Source organism: Triticum aestivum, chromosome 3A, assembly GCF_018294505.1.
Source record: "Triticum aestivum cultivar Chinese Spring chromosome 3A, IWGSC CS RefSeq v2.1, whole genome shotgun sequence".
In the NCBI taxonomy this organism is placed as follows: Eukaryota; Viridiplantae; Streptophyta; class Magnoliopsida; order Poales; family Poaceae; genus Triticum; species Triticum aestivum.
This window is the reverse complement of record NC_057800.1, coordinates 42,970,513-42,993,561: the sequence shown is the minus strand read 5'-3', so window position 1 is coordinate 42,993,561 and position 23,049 is coordinate 42,970,513.

The window sequence follows — 23,049 nt, the reverse complement described above, 5'->3', positions numbered from 1 at the left end:
TAGTGCTAACGCGATCTACTTAGATGGGCCGGCCAAGTCGTGTCGGTCGGCCGCTCGCCTGTGCGTTGCCCCGGCAACTTGCCGCAGCGAGCGGAAAATGGAAATTCCCTGTTGCCGTACGTGCGTGCGTTTCTGGCAGAGCAGTTCATCAAGGCTTTGGGCCTTCTTCTATTTCATTGGGCAGCGCCCCGGGCCTGCAAAAAAATTCTATATAACTATAGGCTAGTAATTTTTCCACGCCCCGGGCCAGGGCCCTGGGTGCCCGGGGCCCAGCTCCGCCCCTGCGTGCTGGACTAAGAAAACCCAGATATTTCTTTTTGTAGAACCCTCAGTGGACCTCGTTTGGCAGCATGGGATGATTTGCTAACCCGATTGGGAGCCATTCAACTGTCGGCTGAACCGGATATCTTTAAATGGAAACTGCATTAGAGTGGGAAGTTTTCGGTCAAATCCATGTACGATGCATTGGTTCATAACGAGGTTCGAATTAACAATAGAAAATTGTGGAAGCTGAAGATTCGTCTAAAAATGAAAAATTTCCTTTGATTTTTCAATAAAGGAGTTATCTTAACTAGGGACAATTTGGCACGACGAAACTGACAAGGTTGCAAAAAATGTGTTTTCTGCCACCATGATGAGTCCATTAAGCACTTATTTTTTGGTTGCAAGTTTGCGCGATCTATGCATGCATGACGTATGCATGCATGATTTGCTCACCCAAGAGAAGTAATCTACAGCGTGACGCCGGCCGCCGCGCTGCGCCATCGTCTTGTGTCACAATGAAGCCACCTTTAATTAACATCCAATATAGTACTCTCGCAACCACGACCTTGACATATATGCATGTGTGCTAGTAGTGAGACGTCTCATTCGCACGCGAAAATGTAGGCGCGAGTGCGACTGAACAATAAAATATACATGTTCAGTTTTGCTAAGTCTTAGTTGACTAAGACTTTGTTACGTCACGGTCCATGCTATCTTCCTTTAATTTTATATGAAGATTCGTACAAAATAAATTATTTTCAGTTTTTTCTTACATACTATGTCACTTGAGTGAGACTTTGTCGACTGAGATCTTAGCCACACCCATACATATTTGAATCACTTGAGTGAGACTTGGTCGACTGAGACCTTAGCCACCCCCATACATATTTGAATGGCTAGCTAGCTAGTTGTATACTATGCATGCATGCGTGTGTATTCATTAAACCTTGACAGTGAGCCGAGAATGGCAGCGACGATGCTGCAGTAAGCGACCTCATGGCGTGCGAACACTGAACCCGTGGCGGCCGGCCGGTGAAGCCCGGCGTTGACGCCCACGATGAGGGTGGCAGAGCTCAGCACCCACAGCGCGCGCGCGAGCTGCTCCGTGGACGCGCCTGGATACACTAGCCGCGCGATTCGGCTTCTGCTGGCCTCCTCCAGCTCCAGGTTGGCCATGGAGGCGTCGTTGTTGTTGTTGCCATCGACTTTCAATTCCATTTCCAATACGACGGAGGAGGAGGCGGACATGGCCGGCTCAGCTCCGAGTGTGGAGAGCGGAAGAGGGATGAGTCGGGAGGAGACCGAGAGTTAAGCGACGGGATGGACATTGAACATATAAAGACTGCTAGAGTACCCGCCCTCCCAGAGCCATCCCCGTTTCGAACGATTCCTGTACACTCGATCTGCCTCGCTGGCTCGTTTTTACATGGCTGTCAAAAATCCAGCCACTCGTTCATCTGCACGTTGTGTTCTCCTGCTTAAGTGAATGACTGGTGGGCCTCCTTTTCTCACGGGCCCAGTTCTGCGGTGTGTCTCGCGTGTACCCTACGTGCAAAAAGAGGGGATCCGCAGAGAGCGTGGGGATCGCACGGTAAAACCTAGCCACCAATCCCCTCGAGCCCTGCGTCCTCTCCTCTCCCTCCCCCCCCCCTTCTCTCGCCGCCATCGCCCGTCGCTGGAGACCTGCGTCCCCTCCTCTCCCTCCCCTCCACTTCTCTCATCGCTGGAGCCCTGCGTCCCCTCCTCCTCCTCCCCTCCAGTTTTCTCGTCGCCGTCGCGCATTGCTTTCTTCGCCCGACAGCGGCGGCGGCGGCGACCTGCACACCAAGGGCGATGGCGGTGGTGTTCGATCTGATACAGCGCCATGGAGAGAGGAAAGGAAAGAGAGAAGGGAGAAAGAAAGAGAAGAAAAAAGAGATGGAGGTGCGTTGACTGACGGGAGAGGGTCATCGGCCTGGAAGGACGTGGACGACAGCGGCTTGGACCAACGGCGTCCTGGCCGTGCCTTGCCGATGAGCGGCACGCATGGTGCAGCAGGCGGCAGTTAGGGCTGGACGTCCGAGTGAGCTTTTAGGCTCGGCTCGAAGCTCGCTCCAGCTCGGCCCGTTACAGCTCGGCCCGATAGGATAATTAGACGAGCCGAGCTATGAAATAGGCCCGACTCTCGAACGAGCCGAGCCGAGTTTCGCCCGGTCCAGCTCGCCCGTCGATCTACGCCGGCCTTCACCGCCCTGCTCCGACCGGGACTCCTGCATCACCCTGACCCGGCGACCTCGCGCCATGCGGCGGCCAATCATAGCTGCACTGCCGCCCGCCGCCGCCGGCTTCATCTCGGACTCCGTCGCCACCGCGCCTCCACCGAGCGGCGTCCCCGATCTCGCGCGCGATCGGATTGATCACCCGCCCGCCGCCGCGATCCAAATCAACTAAACCATAACCAGAGGATTAGAGAGATGTCTATCTAAGTGGGAGTTCTTAAGTAATATGATTAATTGAACTTAAATTTATCATGAACTTAGTACCTGATAGTATCTTGCTTATGTATGTTTGATTGTAGATAGATGGCCCGTGCTGTTGTTCCGTTGAATTTTAGTGCGTTCCTTGAGAAAGCAAAGTTGAAAGATGATGGTAGCAATTACACGGACTGGGTCCGTAACTTGAGGATTATCCTCATTGCTGCCCAGAAGAATTACGTCCTGGAAGCACCGCTGGGTGCCAGGCCTGCTGCTGGAGCAACACCAGATGTTATGAACGTCTGGCAGAGCAAAGCTGATGACTACTCTATAGTTCAGTGTGCCATGCTTTACGGCTTAGAATCGGGACTTCAACGACGTTTTGAATGTCATGGAGCATATGAGATGTTCCAGGAGTTGAAGTTAATATTTCAAGCAAATGCCCGGATTGAGAGATATGAAGTCTCCAATAAGTTCTATAGCTGCAAGATGGAGGAGAACAGTTCTGTCAGTGAGCATATACTCAAAATGTTTGGGTATAATAATCACTTGATTCAGATGGGAGTTAATCTTCCAGATGATTGCGTCATTGACAGAATTCTCCAATCACTGCCACCAAGCTACAAGAGCTTCGTGATGAACTATAATATGCAAGGGATGAATAAGACTATTCCCGAGCTCTTCGCAATGCTGAAAGCTGCGGAGGTAGAAATCAAAAAGGAGCATCAAGTGTTGATGGTCAACAAGACCACTAGTTTCAAGAAAAAGGGCAAAGGGAAGAAGAAAGGGAACTTCAAGAAGAACAGCAAGCAAGTTGCTGCTCAAGAGAAGAAACCCAAGTCTGGACCTAAGCCTGAAACTGAGTGCTTCTACTGCAAGCAGACTGGTCACTGGAAGCGGAACTGCCCCAAGTATTTGGCGGATAAGAAGGATGGCAAGGCGAACAAAGGTATATGTGATATACATGTTATTGATGTGTACCTTACTAGAGCTCGCAGTAGCACCTGGGTATTTGATACTGGTTCTGTTGCTAATATTTGCAACTCGAAACAGGGACTACGGATTAAGCGAACACTGGCAAAGGACGAGGTGACGATGCGCGTGGGAAATGGTTCCAAAGTCGATGTGATCGCGGTCGGCACGCTACCTCTACATCTACCTTCGGGATTAGTATTAGACCTAAATAATTGTTATTTGGTGCCAGCGTTGAGCATGAACATTATATTTGGAACTTGTTTGATGCAAGACGATTATTCATTTATATCAGAGAATAATGGTTGTTCTATTTATATGAGTAATATCTTTTATGGTGATGCACCCTTGAAGAGTGGTCTATTTTTGATGAATCTCGATAGTAGTCATACACATATTCATAATGTTGAAGCCAAAAGATGCAGAGTTGATAATGATAGTGCAACTTATTTGTGGCACTGCCGTTTAGGTCATATCGGTGTAAAGCGCATGAAGAAACTCCATACTGATGGACTTTTGGAACCACTTGATTATGAATCACTTGGTACTTGCGAACCGTGCCTCATGGGCAAGATGACTAAAACACCGTTCTCCGGTACTATGGAGAGAGCAACAGATTTGTTGGAAATCATACATACAGATGTATGTGGTCCGATGAATATTGAGGCTCGTGGCGGATATCGTTATTTTCTCACCTTCACAGATGACTTAAGCAGATATGGGTATATCTACTTAATGAAACATAAGTCTGAAACATTTGAAATGTTCAAAGAATTTCAGAGTAAAGTTGAAAATCATCGTAACAAGAAAATAAAGTTTCTACGATCTGATCGTGGGGGAGAATATTTGAGTTACAAGTTTGGTGTACATTTGAAGCAATGCGGAATAGTTTCGCAACTCACGCCACCCGGAACACCACAGCGTAATGGTGTGTCCGAACGTCGTAATCGTACTTTACTTGATATGGTGCGATCCATGATGTCTCTTACTGATTTACCGCTATCATTTTGGGGTTATGCTTTAGAGACGGCCGCATTCACGTTAAATAGGACACCATCAAAATCCGTTGAGACGACACCTTATGAACTATGGTTTGGCAAGAAACCAAAGTTGTCATTTCTTAAAGTTTGGGGCTGCGATGCTTATGTGAAAAAGCTTCAACCTGATAAGCTCGAACCCAAATCGGAGAAATGTGTCTTCATAGGATACCCAAAGGAGACTGTTGGGTACACCTTCTATCACAGATTCGAAGGCAAGATATTCGTTGCTAAGAATGGATCCTTTCTAGAGAAGGATTTTCTCTCGAAAGAAGTGAGTGGGAGGAAAGTAAAACTTGATGAGGTAACTGTACCTGCTCCCTTATTGGAAAGTAGTTCATCACAGAAACTGGTTTCTGCGACACCTACACCAATTGGTGAGGAATTTAATGATGATGATCATGAAATTTTAGATCAAGTTACTACTGAGCCTCGTAGATCAACCAGAGTAAGATCCGCACCAGAGTGGTATGGTAATCCTGTTCTGGAAATCATGCTACTAGATCATGATGAACCTACAGACTATGAAGAAGCGATGGTGAGCCCAGATTCCGCAAAATGGCTTGAAGCCATGAAATCTGAGATGGGATCCATGTATGAGAACAAAGTATGGACTTTGGTTGACTTGCCCGATGATCGGCAAGCAATTGCGAATAAATGGATCTTCAAGAAGAATACTGACGCTGACGGTAATATTACTGTCTACAAAGCTCGACTTGTCGCAAAAGGTTTTCGACAAGTTCAAGGGGTTGACTACGATGAGACCTTCTCACCCGTAGCGATGCTTAAGTCTGTCCGAATCATGTTAGCAATTGCCGCATTTTATGATTATGAAATTTGGCAGATGGATGTCAAAACTGCATTCCTAAATGGATTTCTGGAAGAAGAGTTGTATATGATGCAACCGGAAGGTTTTGTCGATCCAAAAAGAGCTAACAAAGTGTGTAAGCTCCAGCGATCCATTTATGGACTGGTGCAAGCCTCTCGGAGTTGGAATAAACGCTTTGATAGTGTGATCAAAGCATTTGGTTTTATACAGACTTTCGGAGAAGCCTGTATTTACAAGAAAGTGAGTGGGAGCTCTATAGCATTTCTGATATTATATGTGGATGACATATTACTAATTGGAAATGTTATAGAATTTCTGGATAGCATAAAGGGATACTTGAATAAGAGTTTTTCTATGAAAGACCTCGGCATTAAGATCTATAGAGATAGATCAAGACGCTTAATTAGACTTTTACAAAGCACATACCTTGACAAGATTTTGAAGAAGTTCAAAATGGATCAAGCAAAGAAAGGGTTCTTGCCTGTGTTACAAGGTGTGAAGTTGAGTCAGACTCAATGCCCGACCACTGCAGAAGATAGAGAGAAAATGAAAGATGTTCCCTATGCTTCAGCCATAGGCTCTATCATGTATGCAATAATGTGTACCAGACCTGATGTGTGCCTTGCTATAAGTTTAGCAGGGAGGTACCAAAGTAATCCAGGAGTGGATCACTGGACAGCGGTCAAGAACATCCTGAAGTACCTAAAAAGGACTAAGGATATGTTTCTCGTATATGGAGGTGACAAAGAGCTCATCGTAAACGGTTACGTTGATACAAGCTTTGACACTGATCCGGACGATTCTAAATTGCAAACCGGATACGTGTTTACATTAAACGGTGGAGCTGTCAGTTGGTGCAGTTCTAAACAAAGCGTCGTGGCGGGATCTACATGTGAAGCGGAGTACATAGCTGCTTCGGAAGCAGCAAACGAAGGAGTCTGGATGAAGGAGTTCATATCCGATCTAGGTGTCATACCTAGTGCATCGGGTCCAGTGAAAATCTTTTGTGACAATACTGGTGCAATTGCCTTGGCAAAGGAATCCAGATTTCACAAAAGAACCAAACACATCAAGAGACGCTTCAATTCCATCCGGGATCTAGTCCAGGTGGGAGACATAGAGATTTGCAAGATACAGACGGATCTGAATGTAGCAGACCCGTTGACTAAGCCTCTTCCACGAGCAAAACATGATCAGCACCAAGGCTCCATGGGTGTTAGAATCATTACTGTGTAATCTAGATTATTGACTCTAGTGCAAGTGGGAGACTGAAGGAAATATGCCCTAGAGGCAATAATAAAGATATTATTTATTTCCTTATATCATGATAAATGTTTATTATTCATGCTAGAATTGTATTAACCGGAAACATAATACATGTGTGAATACATAGACAAACAAAGTGTCACTAGTATGCCTCTACTTGACTAGCTTGTTAATCAAAGATGGTTATGTTTCCTAACCATAGACAAAGAGTTGTCATTTGATTAACAAGGATCACATCATTAATTGAATGATCTGATTGACATGACCCATTCCATTAGCTTAGCACCCGATCGTTTAGTATGTTGCTATTGCTTTCTTCATGACTTATACATGTTCCTATGACTATGAGATTATGTAACTCCCGTGTGCCGGAGGAACACTTTGTGTGCTACCAAACGTCACAACGTAACTGGGTGATTATAAAGGTGCTCTACAGGTGTCTCCAAAGGTACATGTTGGGTTGACGTATTTCGAGATTAGGATTTGTCACTCTGATCGTCGGAGAGGTATCTCTGGGCCCTCTCGGTAATGCACATCACTTAAGCCTTGCAAGCATTGCAACTAATGAGTTAGTTGCGGGATGATGTATTACGGAACGAGTAAAGAGACTTGCCGGTAACGAGATTGAACTAGGTATTGGATACCGACAATCGAATCTCGGGCAAGTAACATACCGATGACAAAGGGAACAACGTATGTTGTTATGCGGTCTGGCCGATAAAGATCTTCGTAGAATATGTAGGAGCCAATATGGGCATCCAGGTCCCGCTGTTGGTTATTGACCGGAGACGTGTCTCGGTCATGTCTACATTGTTCTCGAACCGTAGGGTCCGCACGCTTAAAGTTACGATGACAGTTCCATTATGAGTTTATGTATTTTGATGTACCGAAGGTTGTTCGTAGTCCCGGATATGATCACGGACATAACGAGGAGTCTCGAAATGGTCGAGACAAAAAGATTGATATATTGGACGGCTATATTCGGACATCGGAAGTGTTCCGAGGAAGTTTCGGATAAAACTGGAGAACGGGGGGTTACCGGAACCCCCCGGGGGGTTAATGGGCCTCATGGGCCTAAAGTGGAGAAGAGGAAAGGCAGCCAGGGCAGGCCGCGCGCCCCCTCTCCCTCTAGTCCGAATTGGACAAGGAGGGAGGGGCGGCGCCCCCCCTTTTTCCTTCCTCTCCTCTCCCCCTTCCTTCCCCCTCTCCTACTTGGACAAGGAAAGGGAGGGGAGTCCTACTCCAGGTAGGAGTAGGACTCCTCCTGCGCGCCTCCTACTAGGGTCGGCCGCACCCCCCTTGGCTCCTTTATATACGGGGGCAAGGGGGCACCCTAGGACACACAAGTTGATCTTCGTGATCGTTCCTTAGCCGTGTGCGGTGCCCCCTTCCACGATATTACACCTCGATCATATTGTAGCGGTGCTTAGGCGAAGCCCTGCGACGGTTAAACATCAAGATCGTCACCACGCCGTCGTGCTAACAAAACTCCTCCCCGAAGCTTTGCTGGATCGGAGCCCGGGGTGCGTCATCGAGCTATACGTGTGTCAAGAACTCGGAGGTGCCGGAGTAACGGTGCTTGGATCCGTTGTAGATGGACGTAGAGCTTATCACACCCGATCATCACGTGGTGTCTGGGCACGACGCACTTTGGCAACGGTGCATACTCAGGGAGAACACTTCTTGATAATTTAGTGAGAGATCATCTTATAATGCTATCGTCAATCAAAGCAAGATAAGATGCATAAAAGATAAATATCACATGCAATCAATATAAGTGATATGATATGGCCATCATCATCTTGTGCTTGTGATATCCATCTCCGAAGCACCGTCATGATCACCATCGTCACCGGCGCGACACCTTGATCTCCATCGTAGCATCATTGTCGTCTCGCCAATCTTATGCTTCTACGACTATCGCTACCGCTTAGTGATAAAGTAAAGCATTACAGGCTGATTGCATTGCATACAATAAAGCGACAACCATATGGCTCCTGCCAGTTGCCGATAACTCAGTTACAAAACATGATCATCCATTACAATAAAATTTAGCATCATGTCTTGACCATATCACATCACAACATGCCCTGCAAAAACAAGTTAGACGTCTTCTACTTTGTTTGTTGCAAGTTTTACATGGCTGCTACGGGCTTAAGCAAGAACCAATCTTACCTACGCATCAAAACCACAACGATAGTTTGTCAAGTTGATGCCGTTTTAACCTTTGCAAGGACCGGGCGTAGCCACACTCAGTTCAACTAAAGTTGGAGAAACTGACACCCGCCAGCCACCTGTGTGCAAAGCACGGCGGTAGAACCAGTCTCGCGTAAGCGTACGCGTAATGTCGGTCCGGGCCGCTTCATCCAACAATACCGCCGAACCAAAGTATGACATGCTGGTAGGCAGTATGACTTATATCGCCCACAACTCACTTGTGTTCTACTCGTGCATATAACATCAATCCATAAAACCTAGGCTCGGATGCCACTGTTGGGGAACGTAGTAATTTCAAAAAAATTCCTACGCACATGCAAGATCATGGTGATGCATAGCAACGAGAGGGGAGAGTATTGTCTACATACCCTCGTAGACTGAAGCGGAAGCGTTGACGCAACATAGAGGAAGTAGTCGTACGTCTTCCCGGTCCAACCGATCCAAGCACCGTTACTCCGGCACCTCCGAGTTCTTCACACACGTACAGCTCGATGACGCACCCCGGGCTCCGATCCAGCAAAGCTTTGGGGAGGAGTTTTTGTCAGCACGACGGCGTGATGATGATCTTGATGTTTAACCGTCGCAGGGCTTCGCCTAAGCACCGCTACAATATGATCGAGGTGTAATATCGTGGAGGGGGGCACCGCACACGGCTAAGGAACGATCACGAAGATCAACTTGTGTGTCCTAGGGTGCCCTTCTGCCCCCGTATATAAAGGAGCCAAGGGGAGGGGGCGGCCGGCCAAGGAGAGGCGCGCCAGGGGGAAGCCCTACTCCCACCGGGAGTAGGACTCCCTTCTTTCCTAGTTGGAGAAGGAGAAGGGGGAAAGAGGAGGAAGAGGGGAAGGAAAGGGGGGGCGCCGCCCCTCTTCCCTTGTCCTATTCGGACAAGGAAGGGGAGGGGCGCGCGTCCACCTCCTGTCTCCTTTTCTCTTCTCCCTCAAGGCCCATGTAGGCCCAATAACCCCCCGGAGGGTTCCGGTAACCCCCGGTACTCGGGTAAAATGCCGATTTCACCCGGAACGATTCCGATGTCCAAATATAGGCTTCCAATATATCGATCTTTATGTCTCGACCATTTCGAAACTCCTCGTCATGTCCGTGATCACATCCGGGACTCCGAACAACCTTCGGTACATCAAAATACATAAACTCATAATGAAACTGTCATCGTAACTTTAAGCGTGCGGACCCTACGGTTCGAGAACAATGTAGACATGACCGAGACACGTCTTCGGTCAATAACCAATAGCGGGACCTGGATGCCCATATTGGCTCCTACATATTCTACGAAGATATTTATCGGTCAGACCGCATAACTATATACGTTGTTCCCTTTGTCATCGGTATGTTACTTGCCCGAGATTCGATCGTCGGTATCCAATACCTAGTTCAATCTCGTTACCGGCAAGTCTCTTTACTCGTTCCGTAATACATCATCTCGCAACTAACTCATTAGTTGCAATGCTTGCAAGGCTTAAGTGATGTGCATTACCGAGAGGGCCCAGAGATACCTCTCCGACGATCGAGTGACAAATCCTAATCTCGAAATACGTCAACCCAACATGTACCTTTGGAGACACCTGTAGAGCACCTTTATAATCACTCAGTTACGTTGTGACGTTTGGTAGCACACAAAGTGTTCCTCCGGCACACGGGAGTTACATAATCTCATAGTCATAGGAACATGTATAAGTCATGACGAAAGCAATAGCAACATACTAAACGATCGGGTGCTAAGCTAATGGAATGGGTCATGTCAATCAGATCATTCAACTAATGATGTGATCCCATTAATCAAATGACAACTCTTTGTCCATGGTTAGGAAACATAACCATCTTTTATTAACGAGCTAGTCAAGTAGAGGCATACTAGTGACACTCTGTTTGTTTATATATTCACACATGTATTATGTTTCCGGTTAATACAATTCTAGCATGAATAATAAACCTTTATCATGATATAAGGAAATACATAATAACTTTATTGTTGCCTCTAGGGCATATTTCCTTCATTATATACCTCAGAGAGTGATCCCTACCACCTCTAATTATCTCAACATGCATGCTTTCACATCATTAAAATTGCTGTAGCCGTTAGATTTACTAGCTTGATTCACTAGAATCCGTCTGATGTATGCATGAGTCCTCTAAGTGGGTCTTAAATCACTACTTGCGTATCATCAAGCATAAGAAATGGCCCACCGCAACATGCAAATATACATCGAATTGTAACAACCTCAACATGCAAACATGCACTAGAATGTCCATTCTACTATGCTACATATTTTACAATTATAAAATAATCAAACACAATAAATGATATGTATTTTCAGTTTGAAGTCTTAATTTTTACTTCAAATACTCACGTTCCATATAATGAAATCCCATTGAAATGTATTGCTAGACATTCCACAACAAAGCGCGGGGTATCGTCTAGTTTATTAGGCAGTTGAGCCACTCTGGTGTTTCCATTTCCTGATTTCTTTTGTTTATACTTCAGTTCCTCTCTTCTTTTTGGGATTGGGTGTCACATTGCAAAATAATAGAGGGGGGGGGGCGCTCCATACAACGCATTAGAAAATAACACTCCCTATGTCTCTAGAACGTCTTATACTAGAGGATAGCCTGCACGTTGCAACGGGAATTGGTTGATTGAAATTTGCATTTATAACATGACAACCACAATTCAAAATACATTTGACATATTATATTTGATAGTGTCTAGTTTAATATTTATTGAATATAAAATTGAAAATATTTTCCCATCTCTACTCCTATAAAAAACTGAGTTGGTGGCGATGGTGTGCCTGCCTCCGGACCATCTCAACCATCGGATCTGAAACGAATGGCTTAGCTGACACTGAAGTTGCAACAAAGTTACCAGCAAATGCCACATGCATCCAGACCCTCTCGGACGTCTTTCTGACCCGCCGGTGCGCAGCATAGTACCCCCCTCCTCTTCTAGAATGTTAATGTCCCACCTCCCGAAGCTGTGGTAGGTCGCCATGCTCCTCAGCGTGGATCTGGGCTGTTGATAGCGCCCTCTTGAATCCCTGTAGCAGCAGTTGGTTCTACTACTGCAAGAATGGCGGAAGAAGGTTTGGTAGTCCCGCAAAAAAAAGGTTTGGTAGTGGTGTGATTGACCTACCCAACCTCTTGGCCCCCCTCGGCTATTCTTCATATCTGCGGTTGACTTCCCTTCCCATCTCTCCCTCTTCTCCAATTCTTCCCATCCTATGCAGGAATGGGCAGCTGAAAGATGGTTGGCTCAGTGGAAATTTGACGGTCGGTGTGGGCGCCGTTGGTGCACTTGTTCGGCTTCGAAGGTTAAGACGCTGGTGCTGAGGCCTGCGGGTGGTACGAAGTGGATCCCCCGTAGATGCAGCACAAGGTAGAAGGTTCGTCGCCTGTGGCGGATGACTTGCGGCTCCCTCGATCTTTGGTGCGCTGGATCTTTCCAGAAAATACTCCCATATGTTGCCCTTTTTCTTCAGAATCCTTACCTGTTTGTTCTAAGCACATGGCTACCTTCCTAGAGAAAAGAGTAATGGATGGAGAATTTTGGCACACTCTCGACCTAGACGTAGAACCAAAACGCTGCCTTCCAGTCTCTGTATCCGCTGATATCTCAATCCTTTGGATCGTTTCTTTCTTCTTATGCAGTTCTCTGGAGCCGCTTATATTTTATTTTTAAAATCCTTCTAGTCAAGTATTGTCGCCATCAGATCATTCCTTTCTTCTTATGTTGTATTTTATTTTGTCTTGGCCTTATGGATATATATTCCTGTTTTCAGTTTAGATTTCTCAGTTCTTTGCTGGAGATCATCCCAGGGAATCTGACTATTCTGTAGATTGGTGTTCGAGACCCTTTTACACACATTTTTATGGATTGTTGGTATAGCTATTTTGGTACCTTCTTATACTAATATATCACCTCCTTTTTATGTCTCCTTTTGATAATTGGGATGTCGCAGCCGATGCAAGATGACCAGAGGAACTGGTACATCTTGGTTTGGTCACTGGGTTAAATGCAACTAAGAAAAGTGAATATGTAGCACAAAACGAACTCGGAATGGGGGAGCGGAGTTAGTATGTGGGGGAAGGAGGGTGAACTATCAGAATATTTCTTGCTCCCGTTGCAATGCACGGGCAATTACCTAGTGCATGGTTAAATATTACGGTGGGTCATTTTTATGCATTATTGCATGTTGTGTGGATCTTATCTTATTCATAATTCTGTGGTGAGGTGTCTTGCTTACATGTTAAAATAAATAAGTTACTGGGATGACTCTCTTAGATATAAGAATTTATGTACAGAGGCGGTAAATCTCAGCCGTATCTCATGACCTGTAGAAGAACCTGTTTTGTGCGTGTGAAATGGGGAGCAAAAATTTGTGGATCAGTGAAGATACATTTGCCAGACAATTTGTGACACAGAGTATAATGTTGGAGTGCTTTATTCTCTGTGTTGACGCGTGTTGACTGGGACCAGACTAGAGGGCACAGGTACACCGTACGCGTGCCGCCATGCGGGCCTGCAGGTGCCACAATTTGCTGCATGGATCCTCAGAGGAAAAGCGCGGGTTGTGTGGTTGGCGATCCAAGAAAAGCTAGCTATGCAGGGTGAAGATTCTGATCTTACACTGTCATTAGCTGTTTGAAATGCAGGTTTAAGCTAATCAGCTAGGGGCTAAAAAGTACTAGTAGGAGTACTAGAAGAGCCAAGGACACCAAATTCCACAGCTGCTCGGAGTATTCAATTGTCATGGCTCAAGTGCTGCGCCCCAGCAAAGCCAAAGTGAACCAAAGTGTATGTAGCTTTAGCACATCATAATTATGATCCCCCAATAGGTTAAAATTAACTATCATGATTAGGTTCATACATTGATTAAGCTGCTGTTCTCCATCATGGCATAAGGGTCCATAACTCCTTTTGGCCACCAAAAAGCACTGCTGCCTTGGGATCCAGTTGTCTCTTACTAAGGCTGTTACCAACTTGCCAGATTATCCCTTCCTTGAGAAGCTCAAGCCCAAACTTAACCCCCCTTCACACAAGGGATGCATCACACAAGAGAGAAATAGAGACAACCACCAACATCAAGCGCTTCGAACCAAGCAAATGATAGGAGCATATGTGATGTTATCAGGAAATCTATGCCGCCGCCAAGGATTAAGTCCTTTACTTGGAGGGTTGCAAGTGGCTCCCTGACAACGAAGGAAAATAAGAAGAAACGAAAACTGGAAATCAGTGACGTCTACTCAATATGTGGTAGTGGTACAGAGAATGAATTTCATGCGGTGGTAGAATGCACAAACGCTCGGGCTTTATGTCGGGAATTAAGAGAGGTTTGGCACCTTCCATCTGAAAACGCCTTTAGATATACTAGAACAGACTGGCTGCAATGCTTGCTGGCACCCTGTTCGGAGGAGATTCGTCTTACAATTATGTTTATATTCAGGGCATGGTACCTTAGGAATAATGTTGTACACGAGGACAGTGAAGCGTCTTTGTCAGTGTCCAAAACCTCCCACTCAGGTATGTAGAGGAAATTCATCAAGCACTAGCGCTAGATGGGGACGACCGAGGAAAGGATGTTCCCATGCAAACAGATGTTGTTGATGCCCATCAGTGGTTGCCACCAAAATTAGGAGTCTGGAAGCTAAACGCAGCTGCACCCTTTATTCAGGAGGCATGCCAAGCTAGTGCAGGTGTTGTGGTCAGGAATCATGTGGGGAGTGTTGCATGGTCAGTTTGCAAATGCATGCCGCGGTGCTAGGATGTTGTAGAGGCTGAAGCTATTGCGGTGCAGATTGGTTTGTCAAAACTAATGCGTATATATAGAGGCCCTCTCTGCATTTAGTTTGAATGCTCTCCAGTTATCTCACTGATGGATCCTAATGTTCGAAACAGTATGCTTTATTTCCAACTGTTTCCTACATAAAAGACAAGATGGAGAACTTTCAACAGATCACGCTTATGCCCACTAAAAGGGACAACAACGAGTAAAGAGCATAAAACTACCACAATTCAGTCTAGAGTTCTAGAAAATGCCAATATTTTAAAAGTTTCAAAAATCAACCACAAAAATTGGTTTTTGATTCAAAAAACTACCATATTACACTGATGACCATGTTGTTAATTATAAGCATGATTATGACAGCTCGGGTCCACTTGACAGGTCTGACATGGCATAAAAGTTAACACCGTTAGCTTGCACCGTTAGTTTGGATGTTATGACAGCTAGAACCCACATGTCAATCACAATAAATATTTCCCTTGTAAATTTTTTCATCAATTCCCTGGTTCTTTTTGAATTTATAAACAAGTCCCTATGTTTACACAACAAACCCTGCAATTATTTTTGAAGGATCCTTGAAAATTTCATTCCAATGCCTCCCACAGTTCATCCACCACCATGGTTATCACTTCCACAGTTCATCCCCAACTCCTTCCTCCCCGACCATCTGTTGGATCTGGTCGTGGAGCATTTCCTCCACTGTCATGGTTGCCGCTTGGCGAACCGCCGTGCATGCCATGGGAATCCACTGCTGCGCAATGTGGAGCCACCACCGTGTGTGCTATGTGGAGCCGTGTGAAGGAAATATGCCCTAGAGGCAATAATAAAGTTGTTACTTATATTTCCTTATATCATGATAAATGTTTATTATTCATACTAGAATTGTATTAACTGGAAACTTCATACATGTGTGAATACATAGACAAAACAAAGTGTCCCTAGTATGCCTCTACTTGACTAGCTCGTTAATCAAAGATGGTTAAGTTTCCTGACCATAGACATGTGTTGTCATTTGATGAACGGGATCACATCATTAGGAGAATGGTGTGATGGACAAGACCCATCCCTTAGCTTAGCATAATGATCGTTAAGTTTTATTACCATTGCTTTCTTCATGACTTATGCATATTCCTTTGACTATAAGATTATGCAACTCCCGAATACCAGAGGAACACCTTGTGTGCTATCAAACGTCACAACATAATTGAAAGATTATAAAGATTCTCTACAGGTGTCTCCGAAGGTGCTTGTTGGGTTGGCATAAATCAAGATTAGGATTTGTCACTCCGAGTATCGGAGAGGTATCTCTGGGCCATCTCGGTAATGCACATCACGATAAGCCTTGCAAGCAATGTGACTAATGAGTTAGTTGCGGGATGATGCATTGCAGAAGGAATAAAGAGACTTGCCGATAACGAGATTGAACTAGGTATGAAGATACCGACGATCAAATCTCGGGCAAGTGACATACCGATGACAAAGGGAATGACGTATGTTGTCATTGCGGTTTGACCGACAAAGATCTTCGTAGAATATGTGGGAACCAATATGAGCATCCAGATTCCGCTGTTGGTTATTGATCGGAGATGTGTCTCGGTCATGTCTACATAGTTCTCGAACCCGTAGGGTCCGCACGTTTAACGTTCGATGACGATTTGTATTATGAGTTATGTGTTTTGGTGACCGAAGATTGTTCGGAGTCCCGGATGAGATCACGGACATCACGAGGAGTCTCGAAATGGTCGACAGGTAAAGGTTAATATATTGGACGATGGTATTCGGACACCGGAATGGTTTCGGAGTGGTTCGGATATTTATCGGAACCTCGAGGGGTTACCGGAACTCCCCGGGGAAAGTAGTGGGCCAACATGGGCCATAGGGGAGAGAGAGAGGCAGCCCACAAGGGGTGCCCCCGATGGGTAGTCCAAATTGGACAAGGGGAGGGGGCGCGACTTCCCTTTCCTTCTCCCTCTCCCTCTCCTTCCCCCTTTCCCCCTCCGGAAGAAGGAAGGGGGGCGACTAGGACTAGGAGTCCAAGTCGGTTCCCTCCCCCATGGCGCGCCCCTAGGGCCGGCCTCCTCCCTCTCCTCCTTTATATACGGGGGCAGGGGGCACCCCAAAGCACATCAATTGTTCTCTTAGCCGTGTGCGGTGCCCCCCTCACGGTTTACTCCTCCGGTCATATTGTCGTAGTGCTTAGGCGAAGCCCTGCGCGGATCACATCACCATCACCGTCACCACGCCTGCTGACGAAACCCTCCCTCGACATGGCAATCTGTTTCAGAGAGAGAGAGAGAGAGAGAGAGAGAGAGAGAGAGAAGAGAGAAGAGAAGAGAATGCAGCTGCAGAACTCCGACATGAAGAGCTCCGGCGAGTCTACATCGGTGAGACTGGACCTAGTGATTCTTCTCTATGGAGCGAGCTGTATTTCTGGATCATAGCCTGTTTTTTGTGACGCTGGGGAAGAGGAACAGTGGCCTCGTTTGGGCTCGTGAGAAAACAAACAGTAGAGAGAGAGAGAAGGCTGCCCGGACTCTCCTGCTACTAGAACACAAGACACGGTGCTAGCCTCCAGGGGCATGTGGTGTCACCCGTTCAGGGCGAGAAAAAAACGTAATCCAGAAATCAAAACCTTGCGCAGGATAAGGCTAGCCATAGCGGGGTAACATAAGTAGTGACATGCACTTGGGACTCGCAAACATGCTTATGTGGCAGGCAATTAAAGAAGAGAGAGATGGTTATAGTAACATAGGTAGATGCCGTAACATAATAAATGTTATACTACTATGTGTCATGCATGGCAATAAATGAGACTACCTATGATACTAGTATATGTTACTATGCACTATAGATGTAGTATCATAGACTAGTATCATATGCATGATATTAGTATATGATACTCCCCACTATGACCACTCTAATGCAAACTCGGAGCCTTGGACCACGGGGCCGCGGTGTCGTGCAGGATGCGGCAAGCTTTAACATCGACGACATAGTCTTTCCCCTGGCTTTCTACTCGCTGGCCGTGAGGACACAAGACTTGGTGTTGGCGGAGGTGGTGTCGATGGACGTGGTTGCAGAGGACGGAACAAAGCTCATGCTTCCTCGGTTTGTTCGCCGTCCTCCTAGTTCCTTCTGGATTTGTTTCAACATCCACGTTGCTGAACAAGTACAACAGGAGCGAGAAGAGGAAGAACCATAAAAGGAGCAAGATGAAGAAGAACATGACGAACACTTGGTGACTTGATGAGGATTCTTTAGGAGCTAATGGGAAAGAACAAGGCGTTTGTGGAGAAGAGATGGGGTAGGTGGGAGGATGGAGACCAGATGCATTGAATGCATGTAATTGGCCGCTGTTAATTGAGGTGGATAGGCCCTGGCTGCTGCACACAAGTGAGTACGGAACCACGTGGAATTAAAGACTGATATACACCAAAACAAATGAAAATACATGATGATAAGTTTGCAGTACGGTGTATCTAATATAGTGGTTGAGGATCCCAAGACAAATGGATAGATAGGATTCCAGTGGGGAGCTCGCCGTGTGTTCCTATGCACTTTCGCTCTCCTTATTAACTATTCGTCACTGTGAACAGATGAGAGGCAAGATGGAGTGATGCACCGTAGTGTTAATCCTCGTGTAGCTCTGCTTATATGGTATAGGTTACAGCCGGTAGTGCAGATCGTGCACTAGTGGGTTCGTGGTACAACGCGTGCGTACAGGTAGATGACCGGGTCAGCTATGACTAACAGTTGGTCGTTGACACCCCGCCGCATTTTATGCGTTCGGTGGTCGGATGCACAGGCTGGATCGGAACTCTTCGAACGGCGTGCCCAATAGTGCAGATCGTGCACTATTGATATGTGGGGATGATCAATTTTTCTGACTATTAAACGGTGTGCCCGGCCCTCCAATCATGCACGGGAGTGGATTCAAGCAGGGGGACCCCCTCTCCCCCTCCTTTTTTCCTGGCGATTGACCCCTTGCATAAGATTCTGGACCTAGCCACGCGGAAAGGGCTCCTCCACATGCTTCGCGGTCAGGGTGCCATCATGAGAACCTCCCTATATGCGGACGATGCGGCGGTCTTCGTGGCGCCAATCAAGAGGGACATTGACAATCTTGCTGCTATCTTGCGGGGCTTCGGTGACGTGATGGGCCTATGCATCAACTTCTAGAAAAGCTCGGTCGTACCAATTCATTGCAATCATCTTGATCTTGAGCACATCCTCACAAGTATGCCGGCGGCCCAAGCCTCCTTTCCGGTGAAATACTTAGGCCTTCCGCTTTCGGTGTGGCAGTTGAAGGTGGTGGACTTCCAATACCTTGTCGACAAGGCGGCCGGAAAACTCGTCACTTGGGAAGGTCAAAACATCACTCGGCGAACGACTCTTGTCAAGTCGGTCATTTCCTCCCAAGCGGTGTTCTTGATCACACCTCTCATCGTGCCCCCTAGCACGCTGGATAACCTCAACAAGATTGAGAGGGCTTTCCTTTGGTTGGGTGCGGAAAAGACCATGGAGCCAAATGTAAGGTCAACTGGAATGTGGTTTGCAGACTAAAGGAGTACGGTGGCCTTGGGGTGCTCAATACCGAAAAGTTCGCAAGGGCCTTGCGGTTACGATGGATATGGTTTGAATGGAAGGAGCCCAGAAAACTTTGGGTTGGACTTGGCAACCCCTGCACCGTGTAGAGGACCGTGAGTTTTTCTATGCATCTACGACTATCACCATCGGGGATGGCGCGAAAACGCCTTTTTGGGACTCCCCTTAGCTTCTTGGTCGCAAGCCCAAGGACATTGCACCGCTAATTTTTGATGCCTCGACAAGAAAGAATTGGAGGGTGCGTGAGGCTCTCAAGGGGAATGCTTGGATCTTCAAAATAAAGCAAGGCACCACTATCTCTGTCAACCACATCTTTGAATTCTTCAACCTTTGGATGCTCTTACATGACTTCCGCCTTGATATGCAAGCGAAAGATGATATCATTTGGAAGCATGCGAACGACATGATATATACGGCGAGCTCCACCTACAAGGCTTGGTTTCTAGGCTTGACCCTCTCCCCCCATGGACCGCATGGTTTGGAAGTCTTGGGCACCTCCGAAGGTTAAATTATTAGCTTGATTGACCTTGCAAGATAGGATTTGGACAGCCGATCGTCTGAAGAAGCGTGGTTGGCCAAACTGTGGCATTTGCCCACTTTGCAAGAGGGAACATGAAACGGGGACACACCTCTTCTTCAAGTGTCGGTACACGCTTAGACTTTGGAGATTGATCATCGAGAAGCTTCGACTTGCACACATGGACACCTCCTAGTGGCACTTGGATGAAACCGTCAACGCGTGGTAGCAAAAAAGAACCGACGATAGTATTCCTAACCGAAACGCAATGGTCTCCCTCGCCATGCTCGTTTCTTGGGCCATTTGAAACGAGAGAAACGCTCATATTTTCCGCCACAAAAGCACGCTGCCGACGATTCTTCTTACCAACATTTTAGAAGATGCAAAACTTTAGGTGGCCGCCGGCGCAAAGAAACTAAGGAACATCATAGTGTTCAAGTAATTGCCATGTCGCATTTGTGAGTGCGTTGTAAAAATCTCTAAACTATTATCTCCCTTATTTAATTGAAGAGGCAAAACTTTTGTCTTCGTTTCAAAGAAAAAACCCGGTGATTTTGTCCCTCTACATATGAACGGTGTTTCTACGTAAAAGGTGATGTAATATGATGGTGGATTGTGTGAACAGAACAGTGGACCGTTTGTGCCTCGGTGGATCGAATCTATAGCGACTAGGATTTCATTTACCTTGCTACGTTATTCTTAACAGCGTTGCGTACAGGAATTAACAGCCCAAAGAAAGCTACTGCCATTTGGGTCAACGGGTGACTAAGGACGATGCACTGCTGACTACCCGACGATAATGACTAGTCTTGTGTACTTCCCCGTCCATAATGTTTTTTTTAGGGAATTCCCCGTCCATAATGAGGTGAGCATTGGTTTTGCGAAACTTTTAACAAAGTTTATGTAAAAAATGACCACATCTATAATACCAAGTACGTATATACTATTAACTTCGTTCTGGTTTATTCGTTCTCTTCGTATTTTGTATCAAAATTTAACCATATGTTAATGCATGTCATAAAAAATTATATCATTAGATTAATATTTGAACATAGTTTTCAATGACTATTTTTTGTGATATGCATTAATATTTTATTAATTAAATTCATTGTCAAAATTTGGCACAAAATACTAAACGGGCCAATAAACCAGGACGAATATATGAAAATGATATCCTTTAAAAATACTATGCTTTAATTTAAAAAGTACATAGTATACCCATAAAAAAGTACATAGTATATAAAAATGTATTTCATGTTGATAAAGTTTTCTATAAATATTTCAAGAGATTTCCGCCCAGCTTTATATATATAGCCCTAATGACCGAAGCATGAAAGGTGGTAGGAAAATCCCAGACAAGCAAGTCAAACGGCAAATACGACAACTGAACGAACGGCGAGAACGCCACCGACCTAGTTCAGGGGTTGGACATGGGTCCTCCTGGCCGGGGCTGGTTGCTTCTCGTGCATGCTCCGAGCCAGCTCCGACCATGTCGAGGCAGAGTTTCGTTGGTTGGTTGGGGTGGCATCCACGTGTTATGGTGTCGGTGATCGCTTTATCTTTGAATGCCGGGGCGGTGGCCCTAGACGGTGCGCTAGCTACCCGGTAGGCTCTTCGATGGGCTCCGTGATGGAGATGATGGCTTCACCTCTTGGCCGTGCGGGCGACAAGGAAAGTAGTGGTGGTGGCATCACCTGTCGTGTAAACTTGATCAAAGTTTATTAAATTTAACTTATTTTTTTAACACTACAGGGACATGGCTGAGGGTAGCGGCGGATGCCAGCACACAGGTGGGCAGGTAGACCAGATGGAGCAAGAAGGTGGACATTCTGCTGAAGGGGACCCCGCATCACCCATCTTGTTCAATATTATGGCTGATATGCTAGCTACTCTCATTGAGAGGGCCAAGTCAGTTGGTCAAATCACCGGGGTCATTCCTCATTTAGTAGAAGGAGGCCTATTAATTTTACAGTACGCGAACGACACTATTTTGTTTTTGGACCGCGACTTAGAAAAGGCTAGAAACCTCAAATTGCTGTTATGTGCTTTTAAGGATCTTTCCGGACTTAAGATTAATTTTCACAAGAGTGAACTCTTCTGCTTTGGCGAGGCCGCAGAAAACTCACAAGATTATGCTGAAATCTTTGGCTGTCAACTCGGACATTTTCCGATTCGCTATCTAGGTATCCCTATTCATTATCGGCGATTGACAATTGCTGAATGGAAGCATGTTGAAGAGAGACTGGAGAAACGGTTGGCTAGCTGGAAGGCCAAACTCTTGTCCTATGGGGGCCGATTAGTTTTGATCAACTCGGTCCTTACCAATATGGTTCTTTTCATGATATCATTCTTTCATCTGCCAAAAGGAGTGCTCCAATGTCTTGATTACTTTAGATCAAGATTTTTTTTGGCAGAGTGATAATGAAACCAAGAAATATCGTTTGGCTAGGTGGAATATATTATGCCGTCCTAAAAGCCAAGGGGGCCTTGGAATCCAGGATCTTGAGATCAAAAACATTGCATTGCTCAGCAAATGGGTATACAAATTACTCACTGAGAATGGTGTTTGGCAGGAAATCATTCATAATAAATACGTGGGCTCCAAAGCAATTTCCCAAGTCTACTGGAAACCGGGCGATTCACATTATTGGAGTGGGGTAATGAAAGCTAAAGAATTCTTTTTCCAATTTGGAATGTTCTTGGTTAGGGACAACTCCCAAATACGTTTCCGGGAAGACAACTGGCTCGGGACCACCCCATTAAACGTGCAATACCCAAACTTATATCGGATAGTTAGACATAAGTTTGTCACGATTAAGCAGGTGCTGGCAGTGGCGGAGCCAGGATTGGACCAAGCCCCGGGCCCAAAAAAAACGTTGCAAGGGAAAATCTTAACGTCCATAAGGCTTTTAGCTACCTCAAAAGATACCCCATATAAATTCTGGCTCTGTGCATGAAAATTTTATAATTTAAACTCGATGCTTAACAATACAACAAAATAGATAAAAACATGGTAAAAACTTCAAAGAATAGTACATGATAAAAGAGTACCAAATCAATGGTTTGCTTCATCAGTGCCTCGCATAAC